The 18,763-nt window shown below is 46.0% G+C and overlaps 9 non-coding genes across 9 annotated transcripts; 7 read left to right on the forward strand and 2 right to left on the reverse strand.

The window, feature by feature from the left end:
* Nucleotides 1-51: 51 nt before the first annotated feature.
* On the forward strand, nt 52-123 carry trnae-uuc (transfer RNA glutamic acid (anticodon UUC)). The gene has a single exon. It is a non-coding gene; the product is annotated as a tRNA-Glu (tRNA).
* A 1,596-nt stretch (nt 124-1,719) lies between these two features.
* trnal-aag (transfer RNA leucine (anticodon AAG)) lies at nt 1,720-1,801 on the forward strand. Its single transcript has one exon. It is a non-coding gene; the product is annotated as a tRNA-Leu (tRNA).
* A 2,121-nt stretch (nt 1,802-3,922) lies between these two features.
* trnad-guc (transfer RNA aspartic acid (anticodon GUC)) lies at nt 3,923-3,994 on the reverse strand. The gene has a single exon. It is a non-coding gene; the product is annotated as a tRNA-Asp (tRNA).
* Nucleotides 3,995-4,133: 139 nt separating this feature from the next.
* Nucleotides 4,134-4,215, forward strand: trnal-aag (transfer RNA leucine (anticodon AAG)). The gene has a single exon. It is a non-coding gene; the product is annotated as a tRNA-Leu (tRNA).
* A 6,411-nt stretch (nt 4,216-10,626) lies between these two features.
* On the forward strand, nt 10,627-10,708 carry trnal-aag (transfer RNA leucine (anticodon AAG)). Its single transcript has one exon. It is a non-coding gene; the product is annotated as a tRNA-Leu (tRNA).
* A 641-nt stretch (nt 10,709-11,349) lies between these two features.
* On the forward strand, nt 11,350-11,421 carry trnae-uuc (transfer RNA glutamic acid (anticodon UUC)). Its single transcript has one exon. It is a non-coding gene; the product is annotated as a tRNA-Glu (tRNA).
* Nucleotides 11,422-13,017: 1,596 nt separating this feature from the next.
* trnal-aag (transfer RNA leucine (anticodon AAG)) lies at nt 13,018-13,099 on the forward strand. Its single transcript has one exon. It is a non-coding gene; the product is annotated as a tRNA-Leu (tRNA).
* A 2,121-nt stretch (nt 13,100-15,220) lies between these two features.
* On the reverse strand, nt 15,221-15,292 carry trnad-guc (transfer RNA aspartic acid (anticodon GUC)). The gene has a single exon. It is a non-coding gene; the product is annotated as a tRNA-Asp (tRNA).
* Nucleotides 15,293-15,431: 139 nt separating this feature from the next.
* trnal-aag (transfer RNA leucine (anticodon AAG)) lies at nt 15,432-15,513 on the forward strand. The gene has a single exon. It is a non-coding gene; the product is annotated as a tRNA-Leu (tRNA).
* The last annotated feature ends 3,250 nt before the right edge of the window (nt 15,514-18,763 follow it).

The raw sequence follows: 18,763 nt of genomic DNA on the forward strand, positions 1-18,763 counted from the left end.
ACATTTGTCAAGAAACCATGCAGGTGACAAGTGTCCTAAAAAATTATCAGTTCCCTGGTGGTCTAGTGGCTAGGATTCGGCGCTTTCACCGCCGCGGCCCGGGTTCGTTTCCCGGTCTGGGAAAGCTATCCATTCCGTTCTCATACCAGACAATTTCTATAAAACTTATGTGCCTTCCATGTTTTATGCTCGTTGACATTTTCCATAAAGGCAATGTGGACATTGCTCCAATTTGGCCAAAAAAAGGTGCCTGAGATTCCCAGCTTTTCTCTTTCTTGTTCTCTTCGAGTTCCACGGCACGACACCTTTCCAGTTCACCCCGCACCCGAGCCGAGTCACTGACGGCATCCAGATCTTGTTGGTTGAATTGCACAGGCAGGAGAGAGCAGACTAACAAATGACACATCATTTGCACTCCTCCACACTAACATGCTGTTGAACATCCTCATAGCCTCATTTGTTCATGGATACCTTGCAACGTTCCGTTTCTCAGATCTTGGGCGATTTAGGCAGGACCGAAACGCCACACTTCTTTGGAGCCGGGCAGAAGAGATTTGTTTAGTTGTGTGAGGCATTTTCCCTGCAGCTTTAGCAGAGGGCCAACCTGTTGCGGTGATGACTGTCAGTCAGGGCTTGTCCAGGATGGAGGAAATTTGCCTTGATTTTAATCTCTTCGTTGCAGGTTCTCGGTCAAACAGAGCGATACGAGGGTCAGTTTCTTGTTTGAACTTTTCCTCTGACGTCAGATAATACGGAGGATCAATGCCTAACAGCAGATAGAGATTGTAGGTTGTAATTGATTTCAAACACCCAGTTAGAGCCTCGCAGGCAGTGTTTAGGCCAGGATTGATTTCGGCAAGATGACTCACGTGATTGCAACATGACATGAGGCACTTTTGGCTGTTTTGATTCATAAGGCGAGTTCAGTTGCTCGGATAGTGGCAGAATATGTTCCCCGGCTGGTATTGTACAGTTTTTTAGGATGCTGTTTCCAAATCCAACCTTAGCTTTAACTTTCTCAATATGATATTTGAAGGTGACCAACATAGACTGTCTGTGGTTGTATTCAAGCTGTTTTCTGTACCATCTGACTTTAGGCTAACCATTGGTGTATGTGTATATGTGTAATTAAACTGCTGTCAGTGTTTGCTCATCGGTGGTTAGATGTGTTGTAGTAAATAAGACCATATAGGGCTTCGCCTAAGGACTTTTCTAATTCTACCAAGGTTGATTTTTCTAATGCTATGTCGAGGTCGTCAGCTGCTGCATCCCTAACCTTTTATTTGACGCATTGACTCTGACAAACGATTTTCCCTTTTTGAAGACTTGCTTTTGCGTCCTAATTTAGAAGGGTGGAACAAACATTAGTAAAATACTGTGTTTGATTTCTATAGGGCTGTGCAGCAACGCCGAGTCCACACATCACAACATTCGGAGAATGATACTTTGGTGACTTCTCAAATTTCAACAAGATTGTAATTGACGAAAATTAGAGGTAACTGAACTATCTCCCCGTCAGGGAATCGAACCCTGGTCTTCCGCATGACAGGTGGAGATACTGTCCACCATACTAACGAGGACTGCGTGACATAGTGTTTTCCAGGGGACAAGCAAAAATCCTTGGCTTTTGCCTGCCACACCGCAACCAAAGTGTTGCCATGTCATATTTCTGCTATCTCATAATGCCGACAATTTGATCCTCGGAAAGCTGGGAATAAGGGTAGTGTGGCCGAGCGGTCTAAGGCGCTGGATTAAGGCTCCAGTCTCTCGGGAGGCGTGGGTTCAAATCCCACCACTGCCATCTTTTGCTGGTAACGCATTTGTATCTTCCCTGACTGAGGCAATAAGACTCTTGGCCTCATTTGGAAAGCTTTCAAAAATAGTGCCCAAACGTTAGCTTTGGAGTTTTCCATGCCAGGTATGCAATGAGAAAAAAACACAACCAGCACAGTTTTAAGGCCCGCCAGCAGCCTCTGGAAAAGCTAAAAGGTGGACGTGGTTGTGTGTTTATCAACATGTCGTTTGAAGATCACCGCTCCTACTTAAGACATTCAGTCCACTTTTATCTGTTTCTGTATTCTGATGACACCGCAGTGATAGGATGTATCACTGGCCGGCACAGAGCGACTTACAGGAGGGAGTTAGCCTGTCTGGTGACATTGTGTAGAAACAACAACCTTATCCTCAACACGGACTACACTAAGAAGACATGAGGAAAGAAAGTCTGTTCGTTATTGTTACTATTGTACAATTTTTACACATCCAAGTCCAAATTCATGCAGCAGTTTCCATAGTGTAGTGGTTATCACTTCACTGAGACACAGAAGTTACCCCGGTTCAAAAAATACAATTCACATTTCTGACATGGTACATGAATGCAATGGGTGCTTCACACATTTGTCAAGAAACCATGCAGGAGACAAGTGTCTGAACAAATGATCAGTTCCCTGGTGGTCTAGTGGCTAGGATTTGGATCTTTCACCGCCGCGGCCCGGGTTCGATTCCCGGTCAGGGAAAGCTATCCATTCTGTTCTCAAAGCAGGCAATTTCTATAAAACTTATGTGACTTCCATGTTTTATGCTCATGATATACAAAGCATTATCGTTGACATTTTCCATAAAGACAATGTGGACATTGCTCCAATTTGGCCAAAAAAAGGTGCCTGAGATTCCCAGCTTTCCTCTTTCTTGTTCTCTTCGAGTTCCACGGCACGACACCTTTCCAGTTCACCCCACACCCGAGCAGAGTCACTGACGGCATCCAGATCTTGTTGGTTGAATTGCACAGGCAGGAGAGAGCAGACTAACAAATGACACATCATCTGCACTCCTCCACACTAACATGCTGTGGAACATCCTCATAGCCTCATTTGTTCACGGATACCTTGCAACGTTCCGTTTCTCAGATCTTGGGCGATTTAGGCAGGACCAAAACGCCACACTTCTTTGAAGCCGGGCAGAAGAGATTTGTTTAATTGTGTGAGGCATTTTCCCTGCGGCTTTAGCAGAGGGCCAACCTGTTGCGGTGATGGCTGTCAGTCAGGGCTTTTCCAGGATGAAGGAAATTTGCCTTGATTTTAATCTCTTCGTTGCAGGTTCTCGGTCAAACAGAGCGAGACGAGGGTCAGTTTCTTGTTTGAACTTTTCCTCTGACGTCAGATAATACGGAGGATCAATGCCTAACAGCAGATAGAGATTGTAGGTTCTAATTGATTTCAAACACCCAGTTAGAGCCTCGCAGGCAGTGTTTAGGCCAGGATTGATTTCGGCAAGATGACTCAACGTAATTGCAACCTGACATGAGGCACTTTTGGCTGTTTTGATTCATAAGGCGAGTTCAGTTGCTCGGATAGTGGCAGAATATGTTCCCCGGCTGGTATTGTAGAGTTTTTTAGGATGCTGTTTCCAAATCCAACCTTAGCTTTAACTTTCTCAATATGATATTTGAAGGTGACCAACATAGACTGTCTGTGGTTGTATTCAAGCTGTTTTCTGTACCATCTGACTTTAGGCTAACCATTGGTGTATGTGTATACGTGTAATTAAACTGTTGTCAGTGTTTGCTCATCGGTGGTTAGATGTGTTGTAGCAAATAAGACCATATAGGGCTTCGCCTAAGGACTTTTCTAATTCTACCAAGGTTGATTTTTCTAATGCTATGTCGAGGTCGTCAGCTGCTGCATCCCTAACCTTTTATTTGACGCATTGACTCTGACAAACGATTTTCCCTTTTTGAAGACTTGCTTTTGCGTCCTAATTTAGAAGGGTGGAACAAACATTAGTAAAATACTGTGTTTGATTTCTATAGGGCTGTGCAGCAACGCCGAGTCCACACATCACAACATTCGAAGAATGATACTTTGGTCACTTCTCAAATTTCAACAAGATGGTAATTGAGGAAAATTAGAGGTACCTGAACCATCTCCCCGTCAGGGAATCGAACCCTGGTCTTCCGCGTGACAGGCGGAGATACTGTCCACTATACTAACGAGGACTGTATAACATGGTGTTTTCCAGGGGACAAGCAAACATCCTTGGCTTTTGCCTGCCACACCGCAACCAAAGTGTTGCCATGTCATATTTCTGCTATCTCATAATGCCGACAATTTGATCCTCGGGAAGCTGGGAATAAGGGTAGTGTGGCCGAGCGGTCTAAGGCGCTGGATTAAGGCTCCAGTCTCTCGGGAGGCGTGGGTTCAAATCCCACCACTGCCATCTTTTGCTGATAACGCATTTGTATCTTCCCTAACTGAGGCAATAAGATCTACTTGGTCCCTCGACGAATCTGGTTGGTGGTTTGGCACACCACGTGTAGGAGAGGAGCGCTATTTCACCTCCTCCCACAGGGATTTTGGGTAGACTACCTCACCCTGATGCCACCAGGGGATTATTCTGCCCCTTGTTGATTGGTGGTCTTCTCCCGTTGTTGTTGTTCACGTAACTCGGTACGTGTCCCTCTCAACGTGCGTGCAGGGGCGTCCGCCGCTGCACACTGGCTCCAGTGGAACCACGTGTCTCCCTTGCCGTTCAGCCGAACAGCATGCGAGGTGCGTTCAGTCACTCGATATGGACCCGTCCACCTGGGTTCGGTCCACTTTCGCTTGAGCACCTTCAGCAGGACCCACTCTGTGCTTGGTGGGGTCGCTGTGTCTTCCTTGTTTCTTTCCCCCACCTGCTTGGCATACTCTGCAACAATGGCTTGTAAAGCATGGAAATACTGTGTGTGGGTTAATGACTGATCATCACCTTTGATTCCAATAAGCTTGGACTGGGGCCCTGGAAACCTCCTGCCTGTGGTCAGCTCAAAGGGAGTAAAGGCCGTGCTTTGGTTTATTGAGCTTTTAACAGACATGAGGGCAAGGGGTAGCGCATCTAGCCAATTAATTTTAGTCAGTGCACAGATTTTTGCCAATATAGATTTGAGTGTTTGGTTCATTCTTTCAACCTTTCCTTGGGATTGTGGGTGGTAGACCGAACCAAACTTGTGTTTCAACCCCAGCATTTCTTCAACCTTTTGCAGATCATGGTTTTTGAAATGTGTACCATTATCTGATCGGATTTTCTCAGGAAAACCATGTCTGGGGATATACTGGTTTAACAAAAACTTCACCACTGTCTTACTGTCTTCCCTTTTTGTAGGGAGTACCTCTGGCCAACCTGAATACGCATCCACACATACCAACATATACCTGTACCCTTTTACTGAATTCACCATATCTGTGTAATCTATGATGATTTCTTTCCCTGTTTTCGTCTCGAGAGGGAAACGTCCAGGATGCGGTCTGACTGTTGGTCGTGCATTATACATGGTGCATTCAGGGCAAGTATGTACATGATATTTACACATATCTTTCAAAAATGGGTGCCACCAATTTTCGAGGTTTCTCTGCATCTGTGCAGCCCCGACATGTCCCACTCCGTGCGCCTCAGTTAGTGCTATGTTTTTTATTCCAGGTGGTAGCACAATCCGTCAAAACATCCTTTAATACCTGATTAAATAGGCCAGGGGATAGAGCAAATCCCTGAGGAAGACAAGAATAGGTCAGTTGGACACCTCGGTAGGTGAAGGCAAAAATGTTTCTACATTCTTCGGCTAGTGGTAGGCAGAAAAATGCATTAGCGAGGTCGATACAGGTGAACCATTGGTGGCTAGGATCAAGATTAGTCAACGCAACGTAAGGGTTGGGAACTGGGATGGTTTGCGTGCATAACGCAGAGTTAATGGCCCTAAGATCATGAACCATGCGATATTTACCAGTGCCCTTCTTTTCAATGGGCCATATGGGAGTGTTCCATTCTGAGGATGTTTCTACCAACACCCCCTTTTCAAATAGACCTTCAATGGTATCTGCAATGCCGATTTCGGCGTCTTTTTTACTTGGGTATTGGGGAACCCACACTGGGTTGTTATTTTTCAGCTTGAAAGTAACTGGGGGGCAGTCGACTAGGCCAACATCCGTGGGCCCAGCGGACCATAGTGAGTCAGGCAGTGAATCTAACAACAATGCTGCTTCGGGGTGATCTGTTTTCTCTCGGCCATGGTGGCGGGAGATTTGAGCGTGTTCAAGGAGAGCGTGGTCAGTGCAAGAAACCTGTATTTTGTAGATTTGAGTTGCGGGTGAATACCACAACGAAGAGCCAACCCTCTGCCAATCAGTTTGCAGTTGTGCTGTTTTAACTATAGAACCCAGCTCTTTGGCTTGGTGCTCTGGATGTAAGGCTAAAGACACATGGGGGGAAGCCTCGTCACTCATCATATACCACTGTAGTTGTTCTGGGGTGAGAGAAACTTCTGCCGCTACACCTATGGGAGCCACATAAATGTTATTAGTGGAAAGAGCCCAATTAGTTCCCTCTATTTCCCTGCTAAACTGTTCCTCATACCACTGTGTATCCTCTCTATCATAAAACAATGTCATATGAGGAGGGTCAGGAGGGGCCACATAGGGGTGTATTTGGGAGATCCAGGGTTTCCAAGTCAGGTAAGCCGACAGGATTCCACCTTTATCACTAGTTTCACTGTGTAGGAGACCCCAGTAGATGTCAGCCGATCTGTCTGCAACTGGCTGAATCATGTATTGGCTTGAATGTGAAGACTCAATACTGGCGCAGGGTAGAGATGTTCCATCAGGGAATGAGACTGTTAGTCCGTCAGGCGAGCAGAGAATAGTAGCCCACAATCGAGTCAGGAGGTCTCTCCCCAACAGGTTGGAAGGTACCTCAGGGGAGTAGATGAAAGGATGCAACACAGTCTGATTGCCAAGCCGTGTTGTGAGAGGCTTGGTGTAAGGCAGCATAGTAGGAACCCCAGAGAAACCCATGATTGTTATGACGTCTGATGTAAGCAGCTTCTTTTCCACAGTCTTGATAGTGGAGACGGTAGCACCGGTATCCACTAAGAAAGGCAGCAAGTCCTGATTTACTGTCACTGACAGCACCGGTTCTGCCGTAAGGTGCTGTCCAGGGCTTCTCTGTGGGGCGTGTCACTCAGTGTCTTGCCACAAGGGGAACTGTGGTGCGGGTCCTCTCCCTTGAGACTGAGGAGGGCGTGTTCCTCCCCGGTTCTGAACTCCTCTCTGTGGAAACCCTCTTTGTGACTGAGCAGGGTTATATGGGCACTCCCTCACCCAATGGGAGGAGCCCCCACACAGGAAACAGCCTTGGTTTCCTCCTTGAGGCTTTCCCCTGGAAAACCCTCTCCTTCCTCCACCCCGTGGGCCTCCCCTTCCCCTATTTTGTCCTCCCCTTCTTCTGAAATGTGGCGTCCCAGACTCCTGAACGTTATCGCCGTCCCACTGCTGTACAGTTTGAGACATAACCTTGACCTGATCTTTCTTGCCCTTCTTTTTGTCGTTTAAGTCATCTCTAGCTTTGGCTAGTTGTAATTTCAGTAATTGTGCCTGCAAATCTGCTTTGTCTTTCTCATCTTGTTGTTTTTTTGGCTTGAGCCGTGGTAAGGTGATGAACGAGATGCTTCTCCCATACACAAAGTTGACATCGTAACATGTCAGGGTTACTTTTCATGGCTGTTTGCACTGACTCAGGCACTCCACTCAGAACTGCTTGTCGGAACCACTCGGCCTGTGACCCAGTGTTACTGGGGTACGGGCCGGTTTGATTGGTCCAGGCCTCTTTGGCTTCACATAAAAACTGCCTGGGGTTTTGTTTGGGGTCCCATCTAATTTTAGGCATAACGGCTGAATTAGGCAGTGGGAAATGACTACGCATTGCAGCACCAAGAGCAGTGCAGAGTTGGGTGAATCTGACCTCATCGGACAGTGTTAGAGTTTTTGCGTCCGTCTCTACATCTCTAAGATTAGTCTGGGTCATGCACCGAGCAGCAACAGCGCGGAAATCTCCTAATGCCAGAGTGTGCCTCTTTCAATGTAAAATGTGGGATACATGCCGTGGGTTGGAGGCGCATAGGGTGGAGGACATGTGGGGACATGAGGTGCAGTTACCGATTTGGAGTGAAGCTCCTTTTGGTGCAGATGTTTGGTGCTTTGTCAGCAGATCAACAGTTCAGCCCACTCCCGTCGCTCCTTCTCCCAGTCGCGCTTTTTTTTCCTCCAACTGGACTTCTGCAACAAACCTGCAATCTTTCCCTGCTCTTCCGCTTCATCTCTCTTTATAGCTGCTGTGTTCATCTTATCAAGTATCAATTGTCCTAAGGGCCCTATATGTTCCAATGTTTTCCCCATGTCCTGAATAAGTTGTTCTAATTTTTGTTTTGCTTTTGTTACTTTCTTCTCTTTATCTGTTGGCTTTGATGTGGCAGCTAGGGCATTAGCTGTGGATCCAATTTGGGTCAATAGGGTGACATATGGGCTGACCGGGCCCCATCCATCATCATCTATTTCTCTATCAAACTCTCCTTCCATTTTTAACTAGACTCTGAGCTCCACAGTTTTATTGCGACAACAATCTTCCCGGAGATAGCTGCGTTAGCCCACTGCGGTTCTCTGAGAGACAAGCTTCTAGGCCGGCCCTAAAGGTCGGTCCGGTCTCCCACTGGGTGTCCTATCACAAGAACCTTAGCGTTTACTCCAAAGATAAGATGTCTCGCTTATCAACTGGGTGGTTTAGCCCTCGCTGCGTGTCTGTTGGTCAGATATGGACGGTTTTCACCGCCCACCCTGCCCTAAACTGTAGCGAATGAACGACGTTCGTTTACACCGTTGGGTATCCCGTCAGTTCATCAGCCGCAGACCCAGCACACAACGAGTATTCACACAACGATTTACTCAGAGTCTTATTCTCCCCACTTCCCTTCTTACCTCAACAACACTTAAAATACACACACAAAGTTAGTGTCATATACACATTTGATACCAACACAGTATTTTCTTCAGCTTAAAGTTGTGTTATCGAAAGACTACTCAGTCTCTATTTTAAACTGCAGTTTCCTTCGACTGTATTTTTCTTCTCCCCTCATTTTTCCCACGTAAAACAACCTATTTTGTTGTTTTGAGGAGTTTTATACAGCGATATTTCAATCTCTCCAAGGTTTATAAACCTATTTTCCCAAACGTTTTTGGAGTTTTCATATCGTAACAACAACTAGAATTTAGGGACCTCAACCCCCGGGACTCTAACCCAGCCGCGGTACTAACCGCTCCTGGACCCCGTCGGATCTCAGGTGGAGTTACGCCACTCTCGAGGTTACTGTGTATTCCTCCTGTATCGAAGTTATTTACACTTCTACTGACTCTTTTAGTTTTTATGTTTTCCTACAAGTACATAGGACAGGACACTATTTTAGTAGTTTCCAATATGCAGAATTTGTTTTAACAGGTTTCTGCTTACCTTATTGGTAAGTGTCTTTGTCCTTTGTCCATGAAGAAAATTTTTAGGTCCGAATGGTCCTCTCGATGTTCTCCTCACAACTCCCTGTATCCCGGACGAGCCCCCAAATTTGTTGAGACGCATTTTTAGTGCCGTCTCACCTGGGCCGGGAGCAGGAAAACAATTCGAGGAGGCAGGAGTTGAGTCAAGTAGAAGTATTTTATTAAACGCAGTCTACAGAGAGCGGAGATCGTAGAGTACACTTGAACAGTAGTACCAGGAAAACCCAAAGCGATCTGTCTGAGAGTTTGTTGTACAGCAGCTTATATACACTGTGCCAGTAGTTATCTGATTGGTGAGTCTACTGACTGACGTCGGTTGCTATGTGTCTCGTGTCTAGGAACTACGCTTAGTTTCCTGTTAAGTTGGTTGTTGCTCAAGCATCTGTTTCCTGTATGTGCAGTGTTTGCTTGGTTTCCTGTTATGTTCGTTATTGCTCAAACATCTGTTTCCTGTAGGTGCAGTGTTTGGCACACTGAGTCAAATTGAGGTCAGGACGTTTCCTGTTTTGTTTGGTACACTCTGAACTCTCCGACAACTCTGAACTCTCAGACATGAGGCTTTGTACACTCATTACTTTGTCTATATGATATTTGAAGGTGACCAACATAGACTGTCTGTGGTTGTATTCAAGCTGTTTTCCGTACCATCTGACTTTAGGCTAACCATTGGTGTATGTGTATATGTGTAATTAAACTGTTGTCAGTGTTTGCTCATCGGTGGTTAGATGTGTTGTAGTAAATAAGACCATATAGGGCTTCGCCTAAGGACTTTTCTAATTCTACCAAGGTTGATTTTTCTAATGCTATGTCAGGGTCGTCAGCTGCTGCATCCCTAACCTTTTATTTGACGCATTGACTCTGACAAACGATTTTCCCTTTTTGAAGACTTGCTTTTGCGTCCTAATTTACAAGGGTGGAACAAACACTAGTAAAATACTTTGTTTGATTTCTATAGGGCTGTGCAGCAATGCCGAGTCCACACATCACAACATTCGGAGAATGATACTTTGGTCACTTCTCAAATTTCAACAAGATGGTAATTGAAGAAAATTAGAGGTACCTGAACAATCTCCCCGTCAGGGAATCGAACCCTGGTCTTCCGCGTGACAGGCGGAGACACTTTCCACTATACTACGAGGACTGCGTGACATAGTGTTTTCCAGGGGACAAGCAAAAATCCTTGGCTTTTGCCTGCCACACCGCAACCAAAGTGTTGCCATGTCATATTTCTGCTATCTCATAGTGCCGACAATTTGATTCTCGGAAAGCTGTGAATAAGGGTAGTGTGGCCGAGCGGTCTAAGGCGCTGGATTAAGGCTCCAGTCTCTCGGGAGGCGTGGGTTCAAATCCCACCACTGCCATCTTTTGCTGGTAACGCATTTGTATCTTCCCTGACTGAGGCAATAAGACTCTTGGCCTCATTTGGAAAGCTTTCAAAAATAGGGCCCAAACGTTAGCTTTGGAGTTTTCCATGCCAGGTATGTAATGAGAAAAAAACACAACCAGCACAGTTTTAAGGCCCGCCAGCAGCCTCTGGAAAAGCTAAAAGGTGGACGTGGTTGTGTGTTTATCAACATGTCGTTTGAAGATCACCGCCCCTACTCAAGACATTCAGTCCACTTTTATCTGTTTCTGTATTCTGATGACACCGCAGTGATAGGATGTATCACTGGCCGGCACAGAGCGACTTACAGGAGGGAGTTAGCCTGTCTGGTGACATTGTGTAGAAACAACAACCTTATCCTCAACACGGACTACACTAAGAAGACATGAGGAAAGAAAGTGTTCGTTATTGTTACTATTGTACAATTTTTACACATCCAAGTCCAAATTCATGCAGCAGTTTCCATAGTGTAGTGGTTATCACTTCACTGAGACACAGAAGTTACCCCGGTTCAAAAAATACAATTCACATTTCTGACATGGTACTTGAATGCAATGGGTGCTTCACACATTTGTCAAGAAACCATGCAGGAGACAAGTGTCCTAAAAAATTATCAGTTCCCTGGTGGTCTAGTGGCTAGGATTCGGCGCTTTCACCGCCGCGGCCCGGGTTCGTTTCCCGGTCTGGGAAAGCTATCCATTCCGTTCTCATACCAGACAATTTCTATAAAACTTATGTGCCTTCCATGTTTTATGCTCGTTGACATTTTCCATAAAGGCAATGTGGACATTGCTCCAATTTGGCCAAAAAAAGGTGCCTGAGATTCCCAGCTTTCCTCTTTCTTGTTCTCTTCGAGTTCCACGGCACGACACCTTTCCAGTTCACCCCGCACCCGAGCCGAGTCACTGACGGCATCCAGATCTTGTTGGTTGAATTGCACAGGCAGGAGAGAGCAGACTAACAAATGACACATCATTTGCACTCCTCCACACTAACATGCTGTTGAACATCCTCATAGCCTCATTTGTTCATGGATACCTTGCAACGTTCCGTTTCTCAGATCTTGGGCGATTTAGGCAGGACCGAAACGCCACACTTCTTTGGAGCCGGGCAGAAGAGATTTGTTTAGTTGTGTGAGGCATTTTCCCTGCAGCTTTAGCAGAGGGCCAACCTGTTGCGGTGATGACTGTCAGTCAGGGCTTGTCCAGGATGGAGGAAATTTGCCTTGATTTTAATCTCTTCGTTGCAGGTTCTCGGTCAAACAGAGCGATACGAGGGTCAGTTTCTTGTTTGAACTTTTCCTCTGACGTCAGATAATACGGAGGATCAATGCCTAACAGCAGATAGAGATTGTAGGTTGTAATTGATTTCAAACACCCAGTTAGAGCCTCGCAGGCAGTGTTTAGGCCAGGATTGATTTCGGCAAGATGACTCACGTGATTGCAACATGACATGAGGCACTTTTGGCTGTTTTGATTCATAAGGCGAGTTCAGTTGCTCGGATAGTGGCAGAATATGTTCCCCGGCTGGTATTGTACAGTTTTTTAGGATGCTGTTTCCAAATCCAACCTTAGCTTTAACTTTCTCAATATGATATTTGAAGGTGACCAACATAGACTGTCTGTGGTTGTATTCAAGCTGTTTTCTGTACCATCTGACTTTAGGCTAACCATTGGTGTATGTGTATATGTGTAATTAAACTGCTGTCAGTGTTTGCTCATCGGTGGTTAGATGTGTTGTAGTAAATAAGACCATATAGGGCTTCGCCTAAGGACTTTTCTAATTCTACCAAGGTTGATTTTTCTAATGCTATGTCGAGGTCGTCAGCTGCTGCATCCCTAACCTTTTATTTGACGCATTGACTCTGACAAACGATTTTCCCTTTTTGAAGACTTGCTTTTGCGTCCTAATTTAGAAGGGTGGAACAAACATTAGTAAAATACTGTGTTTGATTTCTATAGGGCTGTGCAGCAACGCCGAGTCCACACATCACAACATTCGGAGAATGATACTTTGGTCACTTCTAAAATTTCAACAAGATTGTAATTGACGAAAATTAGAGGTAACTGAACTATCTCCCCGTCAGGGAATCGAACCCTGGTCTTCCGCATGACAGGTGGAGATACTGTCCACCATACTAACGAGGACTGCGTGACATAGTGTTTTCCAGGGGACAAGCAAAAATCCTTGGCTTTTGCCTGCCACACCGCAACCAAAGTGTTGCCATGTCATATTTCTGCTATCTCATAATGCCGACAATTTGATCCTTGGAAAGCTGGGAATAAGGGTAGTGTGGCCGAGCGGTCTAAGGCGCTGGATTAAGGCTCCAGTCTCTCGGGAGGCGTGGGTTCAAATCCCACCACTGCCATCTTTTGCTGGTAACGCATTTGTATCTTCCCTGACTGAGGCAATAAGACTCTTGGCCTCATTTGGAAAGCTTTCAAAAATAGGGCCCAAACGTTAGCTTTGGAGTTTTCCATGCCAGGTATGCAATGAGAAAAAAACACAACCAGCACAGTTTTAAGGCCCGCCAGCAGCCTCTGGAAAAGCTAAAAGGTGGACGTGGTTGTGTGTTTATCAACATGTCGTTTGAAGATCACCGCCCCTACTTAAGACATTCAGTCCACTTTTATCTGTTTCTGTATTCTGATGACACCGCAGTGATAGGATGTATCAGTGGCCGGCACAGAGCGACTTACAGTAGGGAGTTAGCCTGTCTGGTGACATTGTGTAGAAACAACAACCTTATCCTCAACACGGACTACACTAAGAAGACATGAGGAAAGAAAGTCTGTTCGTTATTGTTACTATTGTACAATTTTTACACATCCAAGTCCAAATTCATGCAGCAGTTTCCATAGTGTAGTGGTTATCACTTCACTGAGACACAGAAGTTACCCCGGTTCAAAAAATACAATTCACATTTCTGACATGGTACATGAATGCAATGGGTGCTTCACACATTTGTCAAGAAACCATGCAGGAGACAAGTGTCTGAACAAATGATCAGTTCCCTGGTGGTCTAGTGGCTAGGATTTAGATCTTTCACCGCCGCGGCCCGAGTTCGATTCCCGGTCAGGGAAAGCTATCCATTCTGTTCTCAAAGCAGGCAATTTCTATAAAACTTATGTGACTTCCATGTTTTATGCTCATGATATACAAAGCATTATCGTTGACATTTTCCATAAAGACAATGTGGACATTACTCCAATTTGGCCAAAAAAAGGTGCCTGAGATTCCCAGCTTTCCTCTTTCTTGTTCTCTTCGAGTTCCACGGCACGACACCTTTCCAGTTCACCCCACACCCGAGCCGAGTCACTGACGGCATCCAGATCTTGTTGGTTGAATTGCACAGGCAGGAGAGAGCAGACTAACAAATGACACATCATCTGCACTCCTCCACACTAACATGCTGTGGAACATCCTCATAGCCTCATTTGTTCACGGATACCTTGCAACGTTCCGTTTCTCAGATCTTGGGCGATTTAGGCAGGACCAAAACGCCACACTTCTTTGAAGCCGGGCAGAAGAGATTTGTTTAATTGTGTGAGGCATTTTCCCTGCGGCTTTAGCAGAGGGCCAACCTGTTGCGGTGATGGCTGTCAGTCAGGGCTTTTCCAGGATGAAGGAAATTTGCCTTGATTTTAATCTCTTCGTTGCAGGTTCTCGGTCAAACAGAGCGAGACGAGGGTCAGTTTCTTGTTTGAACTTTTCCTCTGACGTCAGATAATACGGAGGATCAATGCCTAACAGCAGATAGAGATTGTAGGTTCTAATTGATTTCAAACACCCAGTTAGAGCCTCGCAGGCAGTGTTTAGGCCAGGATTGATTTCGGCAAGATGACTCAACGTAATTGCAACCTGACATGAGGCACTTTTGGCTGTTTTGATTCATAAGGCGAGTTCAGTTGCTCGGATAGTGGCAGAATATGTTCCCCGGCTGGTATTGTAGAGTTTTTTAGGATGCTGTTTCCAAATCCAACCTTAGCTTTAACTTTCTCAATATGATATTTGAAGGTGACCAACATAGACTGTCTGTGGTTGTATTCAAGCTGTTTTCTGTACCATCTGACTTTAGGCTAACCATTGGTGTATGTGTATACGTGTAATTAAACTGTTGTCAGTGTTTGCTCATCGGTGGTTAGATGTGTTGTAGCAAATAAGACCATATAGGGCTTCGCCTAAGGACTTTTCTAATTCTACCAAGGTTGATTTTTCTAATGCTATGTCGAGGTCGTCAGCTGCTGCATCCCTAACCTTTTATTTGACGCATTGACTCTGACAAACGATTTTCCCTTTTTGAAGACTTGCTTTTGCGTCCTAATTTAGAAGGGTGGAACAAACATTAGTAAAATACTGTGTTTGATTTCTATAGGGCTGTGCAGCAACGCCGAGTCCACACATCACAACATTCGAAGAATGATACTTTGGTCACTTCTCAAATTTCAACAAGATGGTAATTGAGGAAAATTAGAGGTACCTGAACCATCTCCCCGTCAGGGAATCGAACCCTGGTCTTCCGCGTGACAGGCGGAGATACTGTCCACTATACCAACGAGGACTGTATAACATGGTGTTTTCCAGGGGACAAGCAAACATCCTTGGCTTTTGCCTGCCACACCGCAACCAAAGTGTTGCCATGTCATATTTCTGCTATCTCATAATGCCGACAATTTGATCCTCGGTAAACTGGGAATAAGGGTAGTGTGGCCGAGCGGTCTAAGGCGCTGGATTAAGGCTCCAGTCTCTCGGGAGGCGTGGGTTCAAATCCCACCACTGCCATCTTTTGCTGATAACGCATTTGTATCTTCCCTAACTGAGGCAATAAGATCTACTTGGTCCCTCGACGAATCTGGTTGGTGGTTTGGCACACCACGTGTAGGAGAGGAGCGCTATTTCACCTCCTCCCACAGGGATTTTGGGTAGACTACCTCACCCTGATGCCACCAGGGGATTATTCTGCCCCTTGTTGATTGGTGGTCTTCTCCCGTTGTTGTTGTTCACGTAACTCGGTACGTGTCCCTCTCAACGTGCGTGCAGGGGCGTCCGCCGCTGCACACTGGCTCCAGTGGAACCACGTGTCTCCCTTGCCGTTCAGCCGAACAGCATGCGAGGTGCGTTCAGTCACTCGATATGGACCCGTCCACCTGGGTTCGGTCCACTTTCGCTTGAGCACCTTCAGCAGGACCCACTCTGTGCTTGGTGGGGTCGCTGTGTCTTCCTTGTTTCTTTCCCCCACCTGCTTGGCATACTCTGCAACAATGGCTTGTAAAGCATGGAAATACTGTGTGTGGGTTAATGACTGATCATCACCTTTGATTCCAATAAGCTTGGACTGGGGCCCTGGAAACCTCCTGCCTGTGGTCAGCTCAAAGGGAGTAAAGGCCGTGCTTTGGTTTATTGAGCTTTTAACAGACATGAGGGCAAGGGGTAGCGCATCTAGCCAATTAATTTTAGTCAGTGCACAGATTTTTGCCAATATAGATTTGAGTGTTTGGTTCATTCTTTCAACCTTTCCTTGGGATTGTGGGTGGTAGACCGAACCAAACTTGTGTTTCAACCCCAGCATTTCTTCAACCTTTTGCAGATCATGGTTTTTGAAATGTGTACCATTATCTGATCGGATTTTCTCAGGAAAACCATGTCTGGGGATATACTGGTTTAACAAAAACTTCACCACTGTCTTACTGTCTTCCCTTTTTGTAGGGAGTACCTCTGGCCAACCTGAATACGCATCCACACATACCAACATATACCTGTACCCTTTTACTGAATTCACCATATCTGTGTAATCTATGATGATTTCTTTCCCTGTTTTCGTCTCGAGAGGGAAACGTCCAGGATGCGGTCTGACTGTTGGTCGTGCATTATACATGGTGCATTCAGGGCAAGTATGTACATGATATTTACACATATCTTTCAAAAATGGGTGCCACCAATTTTCGAGGTTTCTCTGCATCTGTGCAGCCCCGACATGTCCCACTCCGTGCGCCTCAGTTAGTGCTATGTTTTTTATTCCAGGTGGTAGCACAATCCGTCAAAACATCCTTTAATACCTGATTAAATAGGCCAGGGGATAGAGCAAATCCCTGAGGAAGACAAGAATAGGTCAGTTGGACACCTCGGTAGGTGAAGGCAAAAATGTTTCTACATTCTTCGGCTAGTGGTAGGCAGAAAAATGCATTAGCGAGGTCGATACAGGTGAACCATTGGTGGCTAGGATCAAGATTAGTCAACGCAACGTAAGGGTTGGGAACTGGGATGGTTTGCGTGCATAACGCAGAGTTAATGGCCCTAAGATCATGAACCATGCGATATTTACCAGTGCCCTTCTTTTCAATGGGCCATATGGGAGTGTTCCATTCTGAGGATGTTTCTACCAACACCCCCTTTTCAAATAGACCTTCAATGGTATCTGCAATGCCGATTTCGGCGTCTTTTTTACTTGGGTATTGGGGAACCCACACTGGGTTGTTATTTTTCAGCTTGAAAGTAACTGGGGGGCAGTCGACTAGGCCAACATCCGTGGGCCCAGCGGACCATAGTGAGTCAGGCAGTGAATCTAACAACAATGCTGCTTCGGGGTGATCTGTTTTCTCTCGGCCATGGTGGCGGGAGATTTGAGCGTGTTCAAGGAGAGCGTGGTCAGTGCAAGAAACCTGTATTTTGTAGATTTGAGTTGCGGGTGAATACCACAACGAAGAGCCAACCCTCTGCCAATCAGTTTGCAGTTGTGCTGTTTTAACTATAGAACCCAGCTCTTTGGCTTGGTGCTCTGGATGTAAGGCTAAAGACACATGGGGGAAGCCTCGTCACTCATCATATACCACTGTAGTTGTTCTGGGGTGAGAGAAACTTCTGCCGCTACACCTATGGGAGCCACATAAATGTTATTAGTGGAAAGAGCCCAATTAGTTCCCTCTATTTCCCTGCTAAACTGTTCCTCATACCACTGTGTATCCTCTCTATCATAAAACAATGTCATATGAGGAGGGTCAGGAGGGGCCACATAGGGGTGTATTTGGGAGATCCAGGGTTTCCAAGTCAGGTAAGCCGACAGGATTCCACCTTTATCACTAGTTTCACTGTGTAGGAGACCCCAGTAGATGTCAGCCGATCTGTCTGCAACTGGCTGAATCATGTATTGGCTTGAATGTGAAGACTCAATACTGGCGCAGGGTAGAGATGTTCCATCAGGGAATGAGACTGTTAGTCCGTCAGGCGAGCAGAGAATAGTAGCCCACAATCGAGTCAGGAGGTCTCTCCCCAACAGGTTGGAAGGTACCTCAGGGGAGTAGATGAAAGGATGCAACACAGTCTGATTGCCAAGCCGTGTTGTGAGAGGCTTGGTGTAAGGCAGCATAGTAGGAACCCCAGAGAAACCCATGACTGTTATGACGTCTGATGTAAGCAGCTTCTTTTCCACAGTCTTGATAGTGGAGACGGTAGCACCGGTATCCACTAAGAAAGGCAGCAAGTCCTGATTTACTGTCACTGACAGCACCGGTTCTGCCGTAAGGTGCTGTCCAGGGCTTCTCTGTGGGGCGTGTCACTCAGTGTCTTGCCACAAGGGGAACTGTGGTGCGGGTCCTCTCCCTTGAGACTGAGGAGGGCGTGTTCCTCCCCGGTTCTGAACTCCTCTCTGTGGAAACCCTCTTTGTGACTGAGCAGGGTTATATGGGCACTCCCTCACCCAATGGGAGGAGCCCCCACACAGGAAACAGCCTTGGTTTCCTCCTTGAGGCTTTCCCCTGGAAAACCCTCTCCTTCCTCCACCCCGTGGGCCTCCCCTTCCCCTATTTTGTCCTCCCCTTCTTCTGAAATGTGGCGTCCCAGACTCCTGAACGTTATCGCCGTCCCACTGCTGTACAGTTTGAGACATAACCTTGACCTGATCTTTCTTGCCCTTCTTTTTGTCGTTTAAGTCATCTCTAGCTTTGGCTAGTTGTAATTTCAGTAATTGTGCCTGCAAATCTGCTTTGTCTTTCTCATCTTGTTGTTTTTTTGGCTTGAGCCGTGGTAAGGTGATGAA

The sequence above is a fragment of the Nerophis ophidion genome, linkage group LG02 (genome assembly GCF_033978795.1).
Source record: "Nerophis ophidion isolate RoL-2023_Sa linkage group LG02, RoL_Noph_v1.0, whole genome shotgun sequence".
NCBI classification, from domain to species: domain Eukaryota; kingdom Metazoa; phylum Chordata; class Actinopteri; order Syngnathiformes; family Syngnathidae; genus Nerophis; species Nerophis ophidion.